Below are 21,079 nucleotides of genomic sequence, written 5' to 3' on the forward strand. Positions count from 1 at the left end.
AAGCAGGTGTAGGGAGACTTGTAGGATCCTATGGGAATTTAAATAATATACAATAGCAGATTGTGGTTGACACAATTAATAAATACCATTTAGTAATAAAACAAATTTATTACCATTTTTGCAAGATTGGTTACACTAACAAAGTCAGATGGAAATCATCATCACTGCAGAGAAGTGATTCCACAGTGTCAGTGGCTTTATTGATTAGTATTGTCTGCTATAAGCCAAACATTATAATGAATGCATCAATCATTCCGTCTGTCATTGGTGTTACTAGCCGGATGCTGCGCTGGGTAGTGATATTGTATATAGTGTGTATATAAGGTTGTATTTCTGCTTGGTACATGTGGTGGAGCTGTGCTACCACTGATTGACTCTCATCATATCCGCCCAAGCCTCATATAGGTTTTGTATGGCAATACATCTGATGGATATAATGCAGGTGATGAGATGTGTACACCTCCTGGCTGTCATACAGCTGTTTTCAGCCTCTCAGTGCCTATTCTTTTATCTGTCTGTAGATGATAGCACGGTATGGACCCAGCAGATTTCACATCTGTGCGTTGGCTTTGTGCTACCCTACAGGAATGCCACATAAAATGAATCCCCCCTCCCATCCCAGGAGGCTGCAGTCCAGCTGTGCTGTCTGTTAGAGCCGCCCCTAACTCCACCTCATGTACTGAGTGATCTAGAGCCTAGATAAAGAGGCGGCCGAGGGTCTTCCCTAGTTCCAGATCCACAGAGCAGCCACCTGGGGGTGGGAGGAAGCCCTAGGCAGCCTGTCCCAAGAGACGGCACCCTTACTAAGGTATGAGTGGCATTCCCTACAGGCCTGTACATAGGGTGGTTGCCTAATGGCAAAAGTTTTTTATTATCACCTACCTGTGCCAAAGTACTCAGGGTGCTCATTGATAATGACAGTGCCCCCTTAAAGGAGCTCAGGATGTAATTGATTACTTTAGTATATTTTTATTGTAAGATGTGCAATACAAGGTAATATTGTGGTACCGTGTTAGCCAGAAAAATCAATTGAAATACTATGTCCCAAGAAAGACAAAAATATTTTAGGAGTGATACCTTCATAGGCTAACCAGAAATATGATATTAGCAAGGCTCCTTCTTCAGGCTGAATTACAACATTCATTTAAATGTTGTGATTTTGTCTCAGTAATTAATTTGTAATATAGCCTGAAGAAGGAGCCTTGGTGCTCGGAAAGCTTGCTAATATCATTTTTCTGGTTAGCCTATGAAGGTATCACTCCTAAAATATTTTTGTCATTCTTGGGACATAGTATTTCAATTTATTGTAAGATATAACGTTTATCAATTTTTAATAATTTCTCATTAGGCTATGTGCACACAGTGCGTTTTTATCCAGTTTTTTTAATGCATTTTTTGGTGCAGTTTTGTCACAAACCTGCAAGCAAATCCTTATGCCAGCAAAGTCAATGAGCATCCTGAAGTGTAGTGCACATGTTGCTTTTTTGTTTTCCCGTGCAGAAATAAATCTGCAGAATGTCAATTATTTCAGCGTTTTTGGAGCATTTTTCCACCCAAGAATGTGTTAAAAAAAGTAAAAAAAACATGCGTTTTTTTTCTGCAAAGAGATGCAGATTGGGGAAGAAATTTCTGCAACCAAATACTCAATGTGTGCACATAGCCTAAAGATCCCATTGAATCCCTATGGTATTAACCCTTTAAAAATGCCCAATACTTCACAGTAGCATCACCCTAACCTCTAGGATCGTGCTTTGGATTTATGCAGATTTATTACATTTCTATGAGTATTTGCGCACAGTTTTTTTTTCCTGTAGCCTGATTCTTTATCTATGGGACCACAGATTGTGGTACGCCTGCAGGTCACTTTTCGGGGAGTGCGCTGTAGCTCCTAACTCTGCATTATCCATTGTGCAGATGTAACAGAGCGGAGATCTTATTCACGCTCCTCAGTGATCAGTGGAGTTACACAGCACTGCAGGGCATCCACATTATCCTATTCTCAAAACGATGAAAAGTAATAAAGAGTTAAATATAAGCCAGCTCTGCCACATCTTTACATCTTGGCTTTCTCATCCTTTGCTTGCCACGTACTTTTTTCATTCTCCCGCCTCCTTTAAATGGGAGGTATTTGGCACATTGGGATCTGAGAGATGAGTATTATGTGATGTGCTGTAAAAATGCTCCAGTATTGCAAATCACTTCAGTCAGTGGCATCTGCTCGGCACTGAGTATATAGACATATCCATCTTATATGATGCAACAAATACTTGTGAATTGTTGGGTTTTTTTTGCGATTACTCTCATATTGGCCCCTCATAGGCTGGATTCCCACATTCAAGAGAAAAGGACTGTTCTTTTTTTTTTCTCAGGCATCATCCTAGTTGCATTCTATTTTCATCATTTTTTTGCAATCCCTTTTATTTTACACTGAACCTTTTTTGTATTCATTGACTCCTATGCGTGCTTTACACGAGACGAGCTATCGTGCGATGCATCGTCGGGGGTCACGGTTTTCGTGACGCACATCCGGCATCATTCACAACGTCGTCTCGTGTGACACCTCCGAGCGACGCAATATCGCTCACAAATCGTGAGTCGTGTACTCGTCGCTCAGTTTTAAAAAATTGTTTAATTAAAATGGCGCCGGTTGTTCATCGTACCCGGGGTAGCTCACATTGCTCCGTGTGACACCCCAGGAACGAAGAACACAGCTTACCTGCGTCCCACGGCTCCCGGTGGCTATGCGGAAGGAAGGAGGTGGGCGGGATGTTTACGTCCCGCTCATCTCCGCCCCTCCGCTTCTATTGGCCGGCGGCTGTTTGACGTCGCTGTGACGCCGAACGTCCCTCCCCCTTCAGGAAGAGGATGTTCGCCGCCCACAGGGAAGTCGCTCAGCAGGAAAGTACGTGTGACGGGGCTTTCACGACTTTGTGTGACACGGGCAGCGATTTGCCCGTGACGCACAAACGACGGGGGCGGATACGATCGATCGTGAAATTGCACAATCGGTCGACTCGTGTAAAGCCCGCATTAAAGGGAACCTGTCAGGTGCACTATGCACCCATAACCACGAGCAGTTCTGGGTGCTGCCCGTAGCGCACAATATTGTTAGTCCCCGTCACACGGACTTACCGGCCTAGCGACGATGCTGTGGCCGGTGAACCGCCTCCTTTCTAAGGGGGCGGTTCATGCGGCATCACAGCGACGTCACATGGCAGCCGTCCAATAGAAGTGGAGGGGCGGAGAGCAGCCGAAAGAAAGTGACGCCCACCTCGTTGCCGGAGGACGCAGGTAAGGTGATGTTCGTCGTTCCTGGGGTGTCACACGTAGCGATGTGTGCTGCCTCAGGAACGACGAACAACCTGCATCCAGCTCCAGCAACGATATTTGGGTTTAGAATGACGTGTCAACGATCAACGATAAGGTGATTATTTTTGATCGTTAGCGGTCGCTCGTACGTTTCACACGCAACGACGTCACTAACGAGGCCGGATGTGCGTCACGAATTCCGTGACCCCAACGACATCTCGTTAGCTATGTCGTTGCGTGTACAGCGGCCTTTAGGCTATGTGCCCACAGGACTCTTTACCTGCGGATTTTGCCACGGAAAACCTGCGGATTTATCTGGATTTTCTAGATAAATCCGCAGGTTTTAGCAAGTACAGACATTCATCATGTTATCCTATGGTACATGGGGAGTGTCTGTGTCCATGCTGCCGAATGTGCGGCTGCGGATGTCCCGCAGCTGCACGTAATTGCATGTCAATTATTTATGCGAAAATACCTGCGGAATTCCCGTCCCTCTACTATGGAGATAGAGGCCGGGACTTCTGAAGGTAAGCCGCATGAATGTCCGCAGGTTTACCGCAGCTATTTCGCTGGTTTCCGGGGAGCAGCTGCAGTAAACCTGCGGACATACCTGCGGATATATCCGCAGGTACAAAGTCCCGTAGGCACATAGTCTTAAAGAATCCCGCACCCGCAGTAAAAAAACGCACCAAAACCGCAGCGAAATCCGCATGCGGTTTCACCGCGGATTTACCGCGGATTTACCATGGATTTTCCGCAGGTTGGTCCCTGTGGATTTTTACCATTATCTATGGCAAAAACCGCACAAAAGAAGTGACATGCTCATTAATCCTGCAACGGAAAATCCGCGGGTAAATCCGCGGGTATAAAAAAACCCAATGTGCGCACAGCATTTTTTTAAAACCCATAGGATTTGCTGGGGAATGACTGCAGCAATGTTAGACACATTTTCTGCAGCAAATCCGCAGCAAAATCCGCGGTAAATCCGCAGCGTGCGCACAGGGCCTAACCGTCCCTGTATACACTAGAATAGATAAAGAGATCTTTAGAAAAACTATTTTTAAATAATCTTTTATCTTATGCTAATGAGCACAGGGACTAGTCCCATGGGTGTTATATCAACACGCAGAGAACAATAGGATCGGCCATTGGAAATCCACTTTGCCAGATCCTTCTCTCCCCTTCTACTATCTGTTGGGGGAGACTCAGGACTCAGAAGGCCCCTATATAAATTAGACTTTTAGTCGATCATGCTGTAATTAGCGGGTTCAGTCAACATAAGTCTAATGTGTATGGGGGGTCTTTAGGTCTATTTCGTGTTTTCTTCCGCCATTGAGCAGCCTTATATTGGCAATATTTCTGGCTGTTTATTGCTGTGTGTGGAGGTAACAGTTTTTGAAGTCTGGAACTTGTCAGGATACAGGCCATTGGTCTTCTTTTGGGCCAGTGTGTTTAATTGTTGTTGAAAGTTTGGTCCTATTTCTGCTTTTAGAAGTAAAGCCCAGATTCATCATTTCTGGGGGGGTTTGTCACTTTTATTTTTTTGTGTCTTGTGGTGTTCACTGATGTTTGTTGCGCCAAATTCGTGGCTCACACGGTTTAGAAATTTGGCACAAAGTGAAAAATGGGCTTTTCCCCCATCGTTAATTATTTTTGTGAATTTTTAAGCAAAAAGTAAAACCTTTTTCGAAATGTCGTAGACATGCAAAATTTGAAAGACGTAGATAACACCACTTTTTAAAAAGTTGCAATTGATGAATCAGACAAAAACATCTAGAATTACGACACTACACTCACAAAGAGAAAAAAAAACACCAGACAGGCACATATACTGTAAATAACAACACTTGAAAAAGGCACAAATAGAATACAAAACGCCATACAAAGAACTAAGCAAAAAAACAGGGTCAAAGGTAATGATGAATCAGAGCCAAAATGTATTATGGGGCAAAGGGCCCCATAAAATGAACATAGAGTACAGCAATGTCAAAATGACATCTCTGTAGACATGTTCCATCTTATATCACTTCTTTTACCCGCTTCAGGGTTCGGAAATCCTCAAACATTCCCGCATTGCACTCTGACCAATGTTAGTCAATGAGGGAGAGCAGTTGGTCAGCTTTTCTCGGATCCAGAATCTGGATGCGAGAAAAGTCGCAACATGCTGCGACTTTCTGCTAGAGCAGCCATTCAAGTCTATGGGTGCGAGAGAAATATCGGACTGCACTTAGATGTTATCCCAGTGCAGTGCGATATACACACAGGCTGACAATGGAGGAGATGGGGGGATTAACCCCTCCCTCTCCTCCGCAGCACCCTCCCTAAAGCTGGGTTCACACATAGCGACAGCGACAAGGACGTCACTGTTACGTCACCATTTTCTGTGACACAACAGCGACCTTGTAAGTCGCTGTTATGATCGCTGCTTAGCTGTCAAACACAGCGACGCAGCAGCGATCATAACGTCTCTACATGTGCAGAGAGCAGGGAGCCACGCACACTGCTTAGCGCTGGCTCCTTGCTCTCCTAGCTACAGTACACATCGGGTTAATTACCCGATGTGTACTGCAGCTACATGTGCAGAGAGCAGGAGCCGGCACTGGCAGCGAGAGCGGCGGACGCTGGTAACGAAGGTAAATATCGGGTAACCAGGGAAAGGTCTTCCCTTGGTTACCCGATGTTTACCCTGGTTACAGCTTACCGCAGCTGCCAGACGCTGGCTCCTGCTCCCTGCTCGCTTCATTTTGTCACTCTCTTGCTGTCACACATAGCGATGTGTGCGTCACAGTGGGAGAGCGACGACCAAAAAATGAAGCTGGACATTCAGCAACGAGCGGCGACCTCACAGCAGGGGCCAGGTCGTTGCTGGATGTCACACACAGCGACAGCGACGGGACGTCGCTGCAACGTCACAGAAAATGGTGACGTAGCAGCGACGTCATTGTCGTCGTCGCTGTGTGTGATACCACCCTTAGTTTCACAGCTGTGACCTGATCGCAAGATTAGATTGTTTTCTTCGTTACATCTGTTTTGGGTTTTTTACTCCCCTATATGGGCTTGGTTTTTCAGCAGTTAATCAGCAGTAGATTATCATTAGAGAACTACTTGGCGTGCTGCCAGGTAGTCCAGCATATTCATGAGCTCTGTATAACTGCTAGATCTGCAGCAGAGAAAACATTGATTTTATCAAAATGATAGCAAACAACTTAGTGAGTGACACATCGCTGGCATCAGGGTCTCCGTCTCTACATTATGCTGCTCTCAGATGGGGTAGGAAAAATCTGGTGACACATTCCCTTCAAAGGGGGAAAAGAGCTAAAAAAAAAAAGGGCAGCTTTTGACTACAGTGGTGCCAGACGGCCCATTGAATATACTAGGGTCTGTCTGGTTTTCGGCATGGTCTACCAGGCAAAGCAATGCAATGTGCTGTGCTATTTTGTTCAGTACTTTTGGCTTGATTGGCGACAGAGGCTTAGACGCAGTTGTGAACACGGCCTTAGAAAGTGGAGATTGTGCCAGGTGTTAGATATATTTTAGGTGGCTGGAACACAGATGTAACTGGTATGTACTGGAACAAAATATCCTTTGTATTAAATTCTTAGTCTTCCAAAGCCACAGCTGGAAATCCTGTTTTCTTTGCTCCATTTCATGCAGAACATACTGTATTATTGGTTTCTAATATTGAGGCCCCGCTTATGTTCCTTGAAGGGAAACATTTTAGCTATTCCAGCAGAAATATATTCCAGCACGGTATTAGTGACAGTAATTTAATACTTAGGGAACGTATTGATGACCTTTACGCACACATGAGAGAATTGATTTAAAACAATTACCTATAAGATATACTAATCAGAACAAATCCGATAAATGTAAGTGAGAAGGTGAAGGAGAATATCTCTGCAGATGATGCCTGCTTTTGTGCTGACCAAGGTAGCTAATATGCATATCTCCCAACGTCTGAAGAAAAGAAAGAGGGACAGAATATGAGGTGGACATGACTAGCACACTGTGGCAAATTTTAGGCCACAGCCACACCCACTTCCCATTTCATTCCCACCTGGCCACATTAAGAAAAATTTAGAAAGTGATGGACAGCCCCTTGAAGGCTGTTTGCACTACTGTGTCGCAGGCGGGGAGGGGGCGCTGCGCTCACCACGCTCGGGTCCGGCGCTGCTGTTACTGCTGCTTGGTGGCTCGAGCGGTGGGCCGGATCCGGGAACTCGAGCGGCGCTCCTCGCCCGTGAGTGAAAAGGGGATGGTGTGGTTTGGGGATGTTGTCCGTGACGCCACCCACGCTTGTGGTGAGGTTGGGACACCACCGCTGCTCTAGACGGGGATCCCGGGAGCGATGACAGGGAGCAGCTGAGATGTTTCTCTCCCCTCCGTGGGTAGGGGGGTTTGGTGGTCCCGGGGCCCGGTGATAGCGACTGGAGGGTGGATGGCAGGAGTTGGGGAGGTGCAGGATCGCGGGGGCAGCGCAGTGCCAGACGGCACGGTGGTATTCACTCAGCCAGTAACGTACACGGAGTCTCTGGTAAAACAAACGGCTGGATGGACGGGTCCCACAGATGGCTGCGGTGGTCACTCCCGGTAGGTTGGCGGTGACTGTCTCTCCCTGCATCTCTGATGTGTTTTCGGCCTTGATGGCTTCCCACCGGTAGCCCGCTCCCCAGCGGTGTATTTGCCAGAGGAGCCCCTTTATGCCCGCAGGCTCTGGCCCTGGGAACTCTAGCTGTGGCGGTAGCTGTATTTCCCTTCACGGTTGAGCGGTTGCCTTCAGTCGGGTCTTTGCTGCTGGGAAACCCCGGTGGTTCCCGTTGCTGACGGATTTGACCGGTTTAAAGGTGACTCCAAGCCTGGTCGGGGTCCGTAGGCCCTGCCGAGTGGTGCTGGCTTCTCTTCGCTCCCCGGTTCGGTACCGGCGGGCCACCGCCCGTCCCCGGTCCTTACGGTTGTGCGTCAATCGGCCTCGCCTGCAGACCGTCACCACCGTCTGCCAACCTTGCTGTTTTGTGCCCGGGCCACGTACCCGGACACGGCCAGTCTGCTCCACTACCACTTCCTCAACTCTCCAAACTGTTCTCCTCTCCTTTTCCCGCCTCCAGGACTGTGAACTCCTCGGTGGGTGGAGCCAACCGCCTGGCCCCGCCCCACCTGGTGTGGACATCAGCCCCTGGAGGGAGGCAACAAGGATTTGTGTGTGACTCTGGTGTTTCTAACCTGGGTGTGGGGTGTGTTGTTGCTGTACCTGTGACGTCCTGGCTTTTCCAGGGCGTCACAACTGCTAAACCTTTTTGTTGTAATTTCCATTATAGGAGCAGAACAATGGAAAGCAGCTGGGGATGGATTTGTCATTGAACGCACAGCATATGTTGACCGTCCCACTAACTATAATGAGCTCCATTTGTCCAGATGTCCATCACATTTCAAACCTAAGTTCTTGTTCCTATCAGTCTACTCTCAGGTTGTCTCCTCACTGTTTCTCTCTGCCCTCTGGCCATCTCTTCAGTGATGCTCTCTGCTTAGGGCTGTTTCCTCAGCACTTTTCTCTGTTATCAGGCCTTCTTAGTTCTCTCTGCACTCAGATTGTCCCCTTAGTGTGCTTCCTCAGCGCTCCTCTCTTCACTCAGGCAGTGTCCTCAGCGCTCCTCTCTGCACTCAGGCAGTGTTCTCAGCGCTCCTCTCTGCACTCAGGCAGTGTCCTCAGCGCTCCTCTCTGCACTCAGGCAGTGTTCTCAGCGCTCCTCTCTGCACTCAGGCAGTGTTCTCAGCGCTCCTCTCTGCACTCAGGCAGTGTCCTCAGCGCTCCTCTCTGCACTCATGCAGTTTCCTCAGTGCTCCTCTGTGCACTCAGGCAGTGTCCTCAGCGCTCCTCTCTGAACTCAGGCAGCCTCCTCTGTGGTCCTCTCTGCCCTCAGGCCATCTCCTCAGCTCTCCTCTCTGCCATTAGGCTGTCTCCTTGGTGTGCTTGTCTGCCCTAAAACCGTCCTTTCTGCATCCTTCTCTGCCCTCAAACCGTCTCTTCTGCATTCCTCTCTGCCATAAAGCTACGTGCGCACTAGAAAATGGCTTTTTCTTAAGGAAAAACCAGACTCTGTGAAAGAATCCCGTACATTCGGTAAAACACTGCACCAAAACCGCAACGAAATCCGCATGTGGTTTTGGTGCGGATTTGCCGCGCTTTTGCCGCAGGTTGTTCCCTGCTTTTTTTTTACCAATAATTAATGGCAAAACCGCAGGGACCTGCAGAAAAAAAGTTACATGCACTTTAATTCCACAGCGGAAAATCCACAGGTAAATCCGCAGGGACAAAAAAAACGGAGTGTGTGCACAGCTTTTTTTAATCCCCATAGATTTTGCTGGAGAAGGACTGCAGAAATGTTATAAACATTTTCTGAAGCATTTCTGCAGTGAAATCCGCGGCAAATCCATGGGTAAATCCGCAGCGTGCGCACATGACCTCAGATGGTCTTCTTGTGGGGCTCCTCCCTGATTTCACGCTGGCTCCTCAGAGTTCCTCTCTGTCCTTGATCTTTTTTTCTCACATTTTTGAGAAATATGCAACTTGTTAAAAATTAGCAAAACAGGTTACAAATAAAACAAAAGAGTATGTGTACCACCCCAGGATGTTGGGGGAAAATACTCGTCTCCGGGCCGGTGAGGGTCAGCGGATGTCACGGGTGGCCCTGCCCGGTTTCGTGACCCCGAGATGTACACAGAGGGAGAGGGGGAATAAGGATGATGGTGAAGGTTGATTCCGTGATGCCACCTGCGGTATGCGGCCGGGGAATTAGCCACCGCTGCTGTCGCTGTCCTCCGGGGGGGATGGTAGTAGCAGCTGAGGTGTTTCTACTCCCCACAGGTGGAGCGGGCCCAATTCGAGGTCACCGCTGGTGTTCCCACTGTGAGTCCTTTCTGGTTGGTGTCCCTCCAATCCCGGTGTATGTGGAATATGAAACGGATCGCGGGTATTTCCGGCACTCACCGGAGACCCTGGAATGTCATGTAGCTGTAGAGAACCCGGGCTGAGCTGGATGCTCCAAGGCACGGGCCCTATGGCGCTCCCAGAAGTGTGAGGTAGAAGCGAGTGGACCGAGGTCCCCAAGTGCTTCTCACCCGAAGCTGTGCCCGGGGATAACTGACAATGTGTGAAGATGCTCCTTCCCTTTTCCCCAAGTGGTGCCCGCCACTCAGGTGGCTGTCCTGGTGACTGGGAAAGTCCAATGCTTCGTGATGGCCACCTCCCTATCTACCCCAGGCATCTCCCTAGTAGGAAGGCACCTGACTGTGTGTGGTTGTGAATGTGAGAATCACCAGTGATTAACCTCTCCTTATCCAGGATAAGTACTACATCTTAAAAGAGATGCAGTACCCTGTGGCGACTGAAGCCCCAGGAGCACCACATTCCCCCATGGCAAATGGCAGCACTCACGAGCTGCAAACAAACAAAGTTAGTAACACCGCAATTTTTGTATGCTATAACAGGTTAACAATTTTCCCTTTATGGGAGGCAGCATCAAACATTTCAACCTTGTAAACATTCAAACAGTTACCGGTCAGCAATATTATCAATGCAATAAAACATCAACATTTGCATATGAAAACAATTATTCTTGCTTGGCTGCTGGTGCTGTTGCCAGAGGGATGATCCAAACCCCTGGATCTGGGAACTCAAAGATCATCTGCAGGCAAAGTGTCCAACCTTGTCGCAGCAACTGCATATCGGCTGCCCATCAGCATCATAACGATCAGGAACCTGGGGCAGCAGGTTCCTCCCGCGTCGCCGCCAGTGGAGGTTGTCAGCACTGGAAGCCAGTTCCATGGTTGCAGGTTGCTGAGCCCCTGGCCTGGTTTGCACCACTTTGATGAAAGTGGCCATGCCTTGAATCAGTTCCAGTTAAAGAATGTACATCTGGAACACCTATGGTGTGAACAAGGTGCAAGACTCAAAAATATACAACTAAACAATAGGATAAAGAACTGTTGAATCAGTTCCAGGACCTGGAGCCGCAGTCGAAACAAGCTGTAAAGTCTATCTTTGAAGTCACTCAAGTATGCGATTCTCCTCAGTGGACATGTCATTGAAGTCACAGTCCTGCTGGTTTCCGGTAGCGGGGCTCTCTTTCACGCTTTTTCTGGGCTGCACCCATGAAAGCACGCCTCCTTGTTTCCTGCTCTGCGCAAGTAATGGTGCCTGTCCTTTTTCAGAAACACAGTTTAACACAGTTCTTTAAGGTGCACAGTACCCGGTTGTTGCGGGCATGCAATCCTGTTCGTGACGCCAAATGTAGCACCCCAGGGGGTCGGGGGAAAATACTAGTCACCGGGCCAGGGAGGGTCAGGGGATGTCACGGGTTGCCGTGCCCGGTTTCGTGACCTCAAGGTGTACACGGAGGGAGAGGGGGAATAAGGATGATACTGGAAGTTGATTTGGTAATGCCACCTGCGGTATGCGGCCAGGGAATTAGCCACCGCTGCTGTCGCTGCCCTCCAGGGCGGATGGTAGTAGTAGCTAAGGTTTTTCTGCTACCCACAGATGGAGCGGGCCCCGGGGAGGATGATTAGGGGAGTAGTGATGGTAGGCGCTGAGGCATGGGGCGGTGGCGCCAGGAATGACAGGCGGACACAGTGTCTGCGGGTTCCAGGTGTTTTACTCACAGTTCCTTAAGTAAGCTGGTTGCCACTCCCGAAGCACTGGCCACCGCTATGTGGGCCCCAGCCAATCCCGAGCAATTCGAGGTCACAGCTGGTGTTCCCACTGTGAGTCCTTTCTGGTCGGGGTCCTTCCAATCCCAGTGTATGTGGAATGTGGAACGGGTCGCGGGTGTTTCCGGCACTCACCGCAGACCCTGGAATCCCGTGTAGCTGTAGAAAACCCGGGCTGAGTTGGATGCTACACGCCACAGGCCCTATGGCGCTCCCACAAGTGTGAGGTAGCAGAGAGTGGACTGAGGTCCCCAAGTGCGTCTCACCCCAAGCTGTGCCCGGGGCTAACTGACTATATGTGAAGATGCTCCTTCTCTTTTCCCCAAGTGGTGCCTGCCCCCCAGGTGGCTTTCCTAGTGACCGAGAAAGTCCCATGCTTCATGATGGCTACCCACCTATCTACCCCAGACCATCCCCCCAGTGGGAAGGCACCTAACTGTTTGTGGTTGTGAATGTGAGAATGACCAACTATTAACCTCTCCTTACCCGGGATGAGTACTACATCTTAAAGGAGATTCAAGACAACACTTGTGGAGTAAAAAAATACTCAACAAGAAAAACAGTAATTTCAATATATAAAATTAGTTTATTATAAAAGCATGCATATCATAATTAATAAAATAATAATAATAGTAATGGTACTTCAAAACACGAGGGACGATGTGTAAGCAATATAATAACAATAATTTGTGCACAAAATTACATATGGAGCTGACTATGGAGCCGACACTATGCACTTTATTTTTACATGTCTCACATAAAATACACTAGTATTGTTTAGCACCTTGCACTTGGTTTTCCAGTTTTTTTGCAATTTTAGACAATTGTTAGCTTGTCTATTACTGTGAATTCAGAGTCATTAATTTTTTACACCAGTCACTTTTTGGTTTATTACATATTTTTTGCACTGATTTTTGCTCACTGTAGCGTTTAACTATTGTGCTTTTTTACTTTCTTACTTTTTTAGACTGCACTCACATGTTGCAAGAATTGGCTGGTTGGCTTTTTATTGGGTTGATATATATTCTTATTATTGATATGAATATTAATTTTTTACTCATATAATCACAATACTCCTTTTTTAGTACACATTTTGATTTCCTGGATACATGAGTATCACTGTAAAAATATTTTTAATTTTTAAAGATTTTCTGTATGTTTCTTTCAAATGATATAGAATGAGATAAATGTTTTTTATTTATATTATAACAAACAAGTCAGCTCCATATGTAATTTTGTGCACTAATTATTGTTATTATATTGCTTACACATCGTCCCTCGTGTTTTGAAGTACCATTACTATTATTATTATTTTATTAATTATGATATGCATGCTTTTTATAATAACTATTTAATAAACTAATTTTATATATTGAAATCACTGTTTTTCTTGTTGAGTATTTTTTTACTCCACAAGTGTTGTCTTGAATTTTACTTGGAGTGAATACATATTTCAGACCTTGTTGTTAATCTTAAAGGAGATGCAGTACCCTGTGGCGACTGAAGCTTCAGGGGCGCCACACATGTGCCCGATTGTGTTTTATTTAGTCACTTTGTTATGTTCTTTTGTGGTATTTGTTGATGTTTTGCAACAAATTTATCAAACTGGCACACATGGCTTATGATTTTTGTGCAAACTTTTTTTAGCACACAACTTTGTTCCTGTAAAACAGGATTAACCCCTTAACGACCCATGACGTACTAGATACGTCATGGATCGTTTTCCGGTAAGCCCCGCCCCCTGCCGCCGGCGGGCGGCGGCGATCGGCGCACATATCAGCTGTTATCAACAGCTGATATGTGTGCCTGCTAGCCGCGGGTGGAATCGCTTCCACCCGCGGCCATTAACCCCTTACATTTCGCTGCCAAAGTCTTGGCAGCGATATGTATATGGGCGCCGCCATTACAGTGACTTACCCCGCCCCCGCCGGAAGTCACGTGACATGATCACGTGACTTTCGGCGGTTGCCATGGTAGCACAGGGTCATGTGATGACGCCTGTGGCTAACATGAGTCACTTCCTCTCAATGCCGGAATACAGCCGGCATTGAAAGTGAAGCAGCAAATCTGCAGTTCTCAGCTCTGTAGCTGAGATCTGCAGATAGTGCAGAGCGATCAGATTGCTGATCGCAATAGCCCCCTAGGGGGACTAGTAAAATAAAAAAAAAAAGTAAAAAAAAAAAGTTTTAAAAAATTAAAAAAAAATAAAAAAACCTAAAAGTTCAAATCACCCCCCTTTCACCCCATTGAAAATTAAAGGGTTAAAAAAATAAAAAATACACACATATTTGGTATCGCCGCGTTCAGAAATGCCCGATCTATCAAAATATAAAATCAATGAATCTGATCAGTAAACGGCGTAGCGGCAAAAAAATTCCAAACGCCAAAATTACATTTTTTGGTCGCCGCAAATTTTGCGCAAAATGCAATAACAGGCGATCAAAACGTAGCATCTGCGCAAAAATGGTACCGTTAAGAACGTCAGGTCAAGACGCAAAAAATAAGCCATCACTGAGCCTCAGATCCTGAAAAATGAGAACGCTACGGGTTTTGGAAAATGGCGCAAAACGTGCGCCACGTTTTTCGGACAAGCTTGTGAATTTTTTTTAACCCCTTAGATACAAGTAAACCTATACATGTTTGGTGTCTACAAACTCGCACCGACCTGAGGCATCATACCCACACATCAGTTTTACCATATAGTGAACACGGTGAATAAAATATCCCAAAAACTATTGTACAATCCCAGTTTTTTTGCAATTTTTCCGCACTTGGAATTTTTTTGCCATTTTCCAGTACACTATATGGTAAAACTTATGGTTTCATTTAAAAGTACAACTCGTCCCGCAAAAAACAAGCCCTCATATGGCAAGATTGATGGAAAAATAAAAAAGTTACGCCTCTCGGAAGAAGGGGAGCAAAAAATAAAAACGCAAAAACGGAAAGTGCCCGGGGGCTGAAGGGGTTAAGGAACCTTTGACCTGTGGGCCGCATGCCTTTTTCTGCAGTTCCCAGCAAATTCCCGGGAATGGCAGTGCTTGGGCAGCATATTCTTTTTGCTGGCTGCTACCCCTTTGAACCCCACATGCTCTGCAAGCACATACACTGAGGGATTACATCCTCACACTCCCAGTGATGTCCATGCCTCCCAGTCAAGTCTATGCTCCTCAGCCTCCCCAGTAATGTACATGCCCCAGTGTTGCCTGTGATGTATATGCTCCCAGTGTCTCATGTGATGTCTATGCCCTTCAACCTCCACAGTCATGTATATGCCTCCAGCCTCTCTTGTGATGTATATGCCCCAGCTCCTCCTGTGATGTATATGTCCCCAGCCCCTCCTGTGATGTATATACTGCAGCCCCATGTCTCTTGTGATGTATATACAGCAGTCCCAGCATCTCCTGTGATGCATATACTGCAGTCTTCATATTTCATGTGATGTATATATAGCAGTCCCAGCATATCCTATGTGATGTGTATGTACCGCAATACCATAGTCTCCAATGTGATGCATATACCGCAGTACCATCATCTCCATTGTGATATGTATGATTTGCAAAATTATCACAAAGAGTTGACCGCACTCTAGACCAACACAAACCTGGAAAAGCAGATGTGAGAAGCAACCAGATTACTATCACCTAACATAAAAGCCTCAACATAGGGACGAAGCTTCAGCCACCATATTAGGGGTGAGTGAGTTAATTAATTGTTTGGCCAAACATATCACGGTCGTTTTTAAGTTGATAATTTTGTGCGGTCCCCAAAATTTCTAAATTGCCCTTGGCATAAAAAAGGTTCTCCACCCCCTGCTCTAAACTGTTGTACAATTTAAATAATATTGGATGGGGGCAGGGTTAAATGGGGCTGTACATTTTTGAGAAAGGTTATGACTGTAAAAAGTTGCAGTTGATGAATCGATCACATGCTCTTTTGTTTTGCATTTTAACCGGAAACCTTTTAGTGCAAAAAATCACGTTCCACTAAAATGTCATAAAAAATGTGCAAGGATTGCAGATGTACATTCATAAAATCACTCCAGCAGGGTTCTGAAGTACATTTGTACCAACTCCTACATACACATGACCACTAGTCCAAGTGTTCCTGTGTATGAATGCTGCCTTTGGCCATCACATTGATTTATATGAGACACCTGATATCAGGTTTTTAACACTAGAACTACTGGACTCGTGACACCTATATAGAAATACATGGTGCAAAGTAGTCAAAATGACTACCTCAGTAGTTCTAGTGTTAATGAATGCATTGTTATAGTAAGATGACATTTGTATAATTACAGTGCATTGGGCATTCTAGTATAGTCGTGTACCGTAATTCATCTATCAGGCTAGATCTGTGCATGATTCTTGTCAGTAACCCTCATCAGGACAAAGCAGATTGTCTACTAATTCATATACTATATGCCCAACTCTTCTTTACAATGATAAATGTAGTGGAGAGAGTGTGAGCATTCCAATAAAGATAAGAGCACCTGACCCCCACCCCCACCCCCCACCCTAATTTTGAAGTTTATGGGAACTTCAAAGGAAACCTGTCATGTCAAAAAAGGCAATTAACCTGTCAGTATGGGCTTAATCTGCCGGTTAATAGCATTATAAAACTGCCTGGCTGCCGCATTTAAAGCCTGGCTACCGGGAGGAAATTAACTTTATCGCCCCTGGCAGCATTGGGCTTTCAGTCACCCGAAGTACAGCCAAAACAGTTTTAGAAACTACTCATTGTATAGTGTATACACATTTATTGGGCATCACTAGATGACCAAATTAGAGGAGTGACGCCATTTTCCAATAAAAACAATCTTTATTTAGACATATATTTTAAAATGTTTTAGCATACAGGTACCGTATAAAAGAGAGACACAGGCAGGAGAAGTAATTGAATCCCTATACTGGTAACTGGGATATTCACACCCAACCAGGTGAGTATCTGTATTGTTACAGCCAAATATCGTATATTAAATGGACCAAATATAGATTTAGTGATCCCAGCTGCATTATTATCAATGATGCAAGAGATTCTTCAATGTAAGGTTCACCCAATAAATGTGTATAAATTATGTCATTTGGAGTGCCAGTAGTCAACTATTAGGACATGAGGTTGTTAATCATTGTATAGTGTGCATAGTGAGTGGTGGCTGTAACCATGTCTCGGCACTGATTGACAGCGGAGCATCAGTGCACAGCCAGCTGTCAGTCGGTGCCGTGACGTGGTTATAGCTGTTATAGCTATGTACTCAGTGGTGACTGAAAGTGCTTTAGCTGTACCTCTATAAGTGAAAGCCCAACACTGCCAGATGGATTAAAGTTAATTTCCTCCTGGAAGTGGAGTTCTCGGTGCGATGGCTGGGCAGTTTAAGACCACTATTAACCTGCCGATTAACCCCATATGTGAAGGTTAATAGTGTTTTTTGGGGTTTTTTTGGTTTTTTTTTACATGACAGTTTCCCTTTAAAGATATACAGCACAAATAATAGTGCATATTATAAAGCTAAATAGGCCAGAATCATTTTCATCTATGTAAGACCCAAATTAATTATCAGGAACAAATATTTTGGCTTCTGCATATGCAGCTATTGTTTGGCATTACTTTCCTGTCATGAAGAACCCTACTTAGTTTATGTACAGCCAAATAAGATTAATTATTTCTAGGAGTGTGATCTCATTATGGGCTTTGGGGTATACCGCAGGGTGATTTTTCATTGTAATTAGGAAACAGGCTTTGATCTTATTATAGCTGGTTTAAGATGACAAAGGTGACACTTGCTATAAAGGTGTGATGAATGTGAAATGTACTATCATCTATCATGCATCTATCTATCTATCTATCTATCTATCTATCTACCATGCATCTATCTATCTATTTATCTATCTATCTATCTATCTATCTATCTACCATGCATCTATCTATCTGTCTGTCTCTGTCTATCTCTACTTTATATCATTTACAACATTAAAGACGCTGTCCATCTCCTTCCATCTAATACATGGCTCAAATTGTCTGAAAAAAAGAAAGTATACTCAATCCTTATCCATCTCCATAGTGCTGCCGCTACAGCAGAATCAAGCCGCTAATTGGTTGCAGAGATCGCATTCCATTGACTGGAGCAGGATGTATAGATTTGGTCTCTGGACATCTTCTTCCGGTCATGCAGCCACAATTACATCTGTGTCACATTGGTCTACAGGGAGACTAAAGTAGTCTGAGACCCTCCTCCTCTCTCATCATTGGTCCAGACTACTACTAACTCCCTCCCCCTGCAGATCTGTCAACTGTGATTGGCTGCTGTGTGTAAACACAAGTCTGTTACATGCTCACCGGGAAGTCAGTGATGATCTCCAGTAGAGCAAGGGCAGAATGATAGTAATAAATAGATTACCAAAAAGAAAGTGTTGAAGAGATGATTATGAGGTAAATGATTCATACAATTAATTGATTCGGCGGTATTTTACCATCCGTGTCACATCTGCGCTCTCCTGACACTAACTAATATGAACTATGAGGCTCTTAGCTCCGGTGTGGAGATTTGCAGTCGGGCTATGAATTGTGGCTGTAACAAAGATTATAAAATAAAGCCACTATAAGCTTAGGGAGGGATAACCTGGGGGGCCACATTAAAATCTTATATCATAACACATTCAGTAATGGCCCAAAGAGTCTTTGCTCTATCAAAGTAGGAGATATTAGCAAGTGCGGTGCCTTCGGTTTTAGCTTATTGGTAGATTTGGGCCATCCATCCGTTATGTGGACTGGTCTTCCTTTGAATGGCTGCCATTTATAACCACATTTCTTCGGCAGCAGCTGTATAGTGTACATCATGACGATGTTTTCCCTAAGCAAAATTAATTCTTATCTGCTGTCAGATGAAATCCGCTTATTTCTTCTAAAAAAAATATCTTCAGAGGTGTTTGTAATAAAATACATGCAACCTACTATTAGATTCACAAAGGTGCCTGGATTTTCAGACAGCAGCAGTCTCAGGTCTTGGCAGCTCTACTTCCGACTTGCTCATCACAGGAGAGTATTTTCTGCGTCAGCGCATAATTAGCGCTGTAAGTGGAGGGGGTTGGCTTGTTCCGATAAGTATGCCAGTCCTCGTCTTTGACTCTGCCGTGATGGAGAAGGGGGCTGGCTTACTTTCTGACACGAGCGAGTGATCCAGTGACTTCACGCACAGCACTATGTTAAACATTTCCATGACGAGAAGGCAATGAGGCTGAGACTTGCGACTGACCCAAACATCAAGGTAGTGTTCACTTTTTTTTTCCTCCCCTGAGTATATAACACAGGTGGTGGAAAAGCAACACGCAGTAAAGACAACTTAGTAGTGTCACCGAAAGGTATTTATTGGGCTGGACACAGGGAAATGGAAGAGGAACGCATATGCAGAAAGTGATACGGAAGTTAAAAGCAAACAAATCAAATAAATTAACACATTTCACAGTTACTCTCAACTTATGAGGTGCAAACAATCACTAGAGATTATTAGAAACAAATTCCCTTAACCCCTTCAGCCCCGGGGCACTTTCCGTTTTTGCGTTTTTGTTTTTTGCTCCCCTTCTTCCGAGAGCCGTAACTTTTTTATTTTTCCGTCAATCTTGCCATATGAGGGCTTGTTTTTTGCAGGACAAGTTGTACGTTTAAATGAAACCATAAGTTTTACCATATGGTGTACTGGAAAGCAGCAAATAAATTCCAAGTGTGGAAAAATTGCAAAAAAAGTGTGATGGCACAATAGTTTTTGGGATCTTTTATTCACGGTGTTCACTATATGGTAAAACTGATGTGTGAGTATGATGCCTGAGGTCGGTGCGAGTTTGTAGACACCAAACATGTATAGGTTTACTTGTATCTAAGGGGTTAAAAAAAATTCACAAGCTTGTCCAATAAAAGTGGCGTACGTTTTGCGCCATTTTCCAAAACCCGTAGAGATCTCATTTTTTGGGATCTATGGCTCAGTGATGGCTTATTTTTTGCGTCTCGAGCTGATGTTTCTAATGGTAGCATTTTTGCGCAGATGCTACGTTTTGATCGCCTGTTATTGCATTTTGCGTAAAACTTGCGGCGACCAAAAAACGTAATTTTGGCGTTTGGAATTTTTTTGCCACTACGCCGTTTACCAATCGGATTAATTGATTTTATATTTTGATAGAACGGGCATTTCTGAACGCGGCAATACCAAATATGTGTATATTTTATTTTTTTTTTAACCCTTTAATTTTCAAAGGGGGGTGATTTGAACTTTTAGGTTTTTTGTTTTTTTTTTTAAATTTTTAAAACTTTTTTTTTTACTTTTTTTATTTTATTTTACTAGTCCCCCTAGGGGGCTATAGCAATCAGCAATCCGATCGCTGATCGCTATCTGCTGATCACAGCTATACCGCTGTAAACAGCAGAAATAGTCACTTTCTTTTTTCCTCTGCTCCGTGCCGAGGAAAAAGGAAAGTGAAACTTCGTAGCAGCAGGCGTCATCACATGACCCTGTGCTACGATGGCAACCACCGAACGTCACGTGATCACTCACGTGACTTCCGATGGGGGCGGCGGTAAGTAGAAAACATGGGCGCGCGCATATATATCTCGCTGCCAGACTTTGGCAGCGAGATCTAAGGGGTTAATGTTCCGGGTGGAATGCGATTCCACTCGGAACATGTAGGCACACATGTCAGCTGTTGAAAACAGCTATGTGTGCCGATCCACGCCACCTGCCCGCGGCATGGGGCGGGGCATACCGGGACACGATCCATGACGGAAAGATCCGTCCATGGTCGTGAAGGGGTTAATGTTAACTCAATCCACGTCCTTCCATAAGGGTAGCGTCGGTGTCACCGTACAGTATACAATTAAGCAAGTAAACTTAAACGCTAAATAAATCTATCTATGCTAGCGGTACACTAAAAGTGGCGCGGTTGTGTTGCAATTCACTGTACTGAAGTTAACTCTGGTAATTAGCTATGCTTTCTCTCTCTTAGTACCGTACTTCAAGGCGGGAAGTAACGGCCGTACTCACTTGGATGCTGCACCGGAGCATATGTTCGTTTCTCAG

The 21,079-nt window shown here is 45.2% G+C and overlaps 1 protein-coding gene across 1 annotated transcript in view; it reads left to right on the forward strand.

Annotated features, from left to right (window-relative positions):
• Window positions 1-702: 702 nt before the first annotated feature.
• The window catches only part of SERPINF1 (serpin family F member 1), a 144,409-nt gene continuing 124,032 nt past the window's right edge, over window positions 703-21,079 (forward strand). Inside the window, exon 1 of the mRNA XM_075335335.1 lies at window positions 703-808. The gene's annotated coding sequence lies outside the window, so the exon portion shown is untranslated. The remainder of the gene's footprint in view (window positions 809-21,079) is intronic.

This window comes from Anomaloglossus baeobatrachus, chromosome 2 (assembly GCF_048569485.1).
Source record: "Anomaloglossus baeobatrachus isolate aAnoBae1 chromosome 2, aAnoBae1.hap1, whole genome shotgun sequence".
Taxonomy (NCBI): Eukaryota; Metazoa; Chordata; class Amphibia; order Anura; family Aromobatidae; genus Anomaloglossus; species Anomaloglossus baeobatrachus.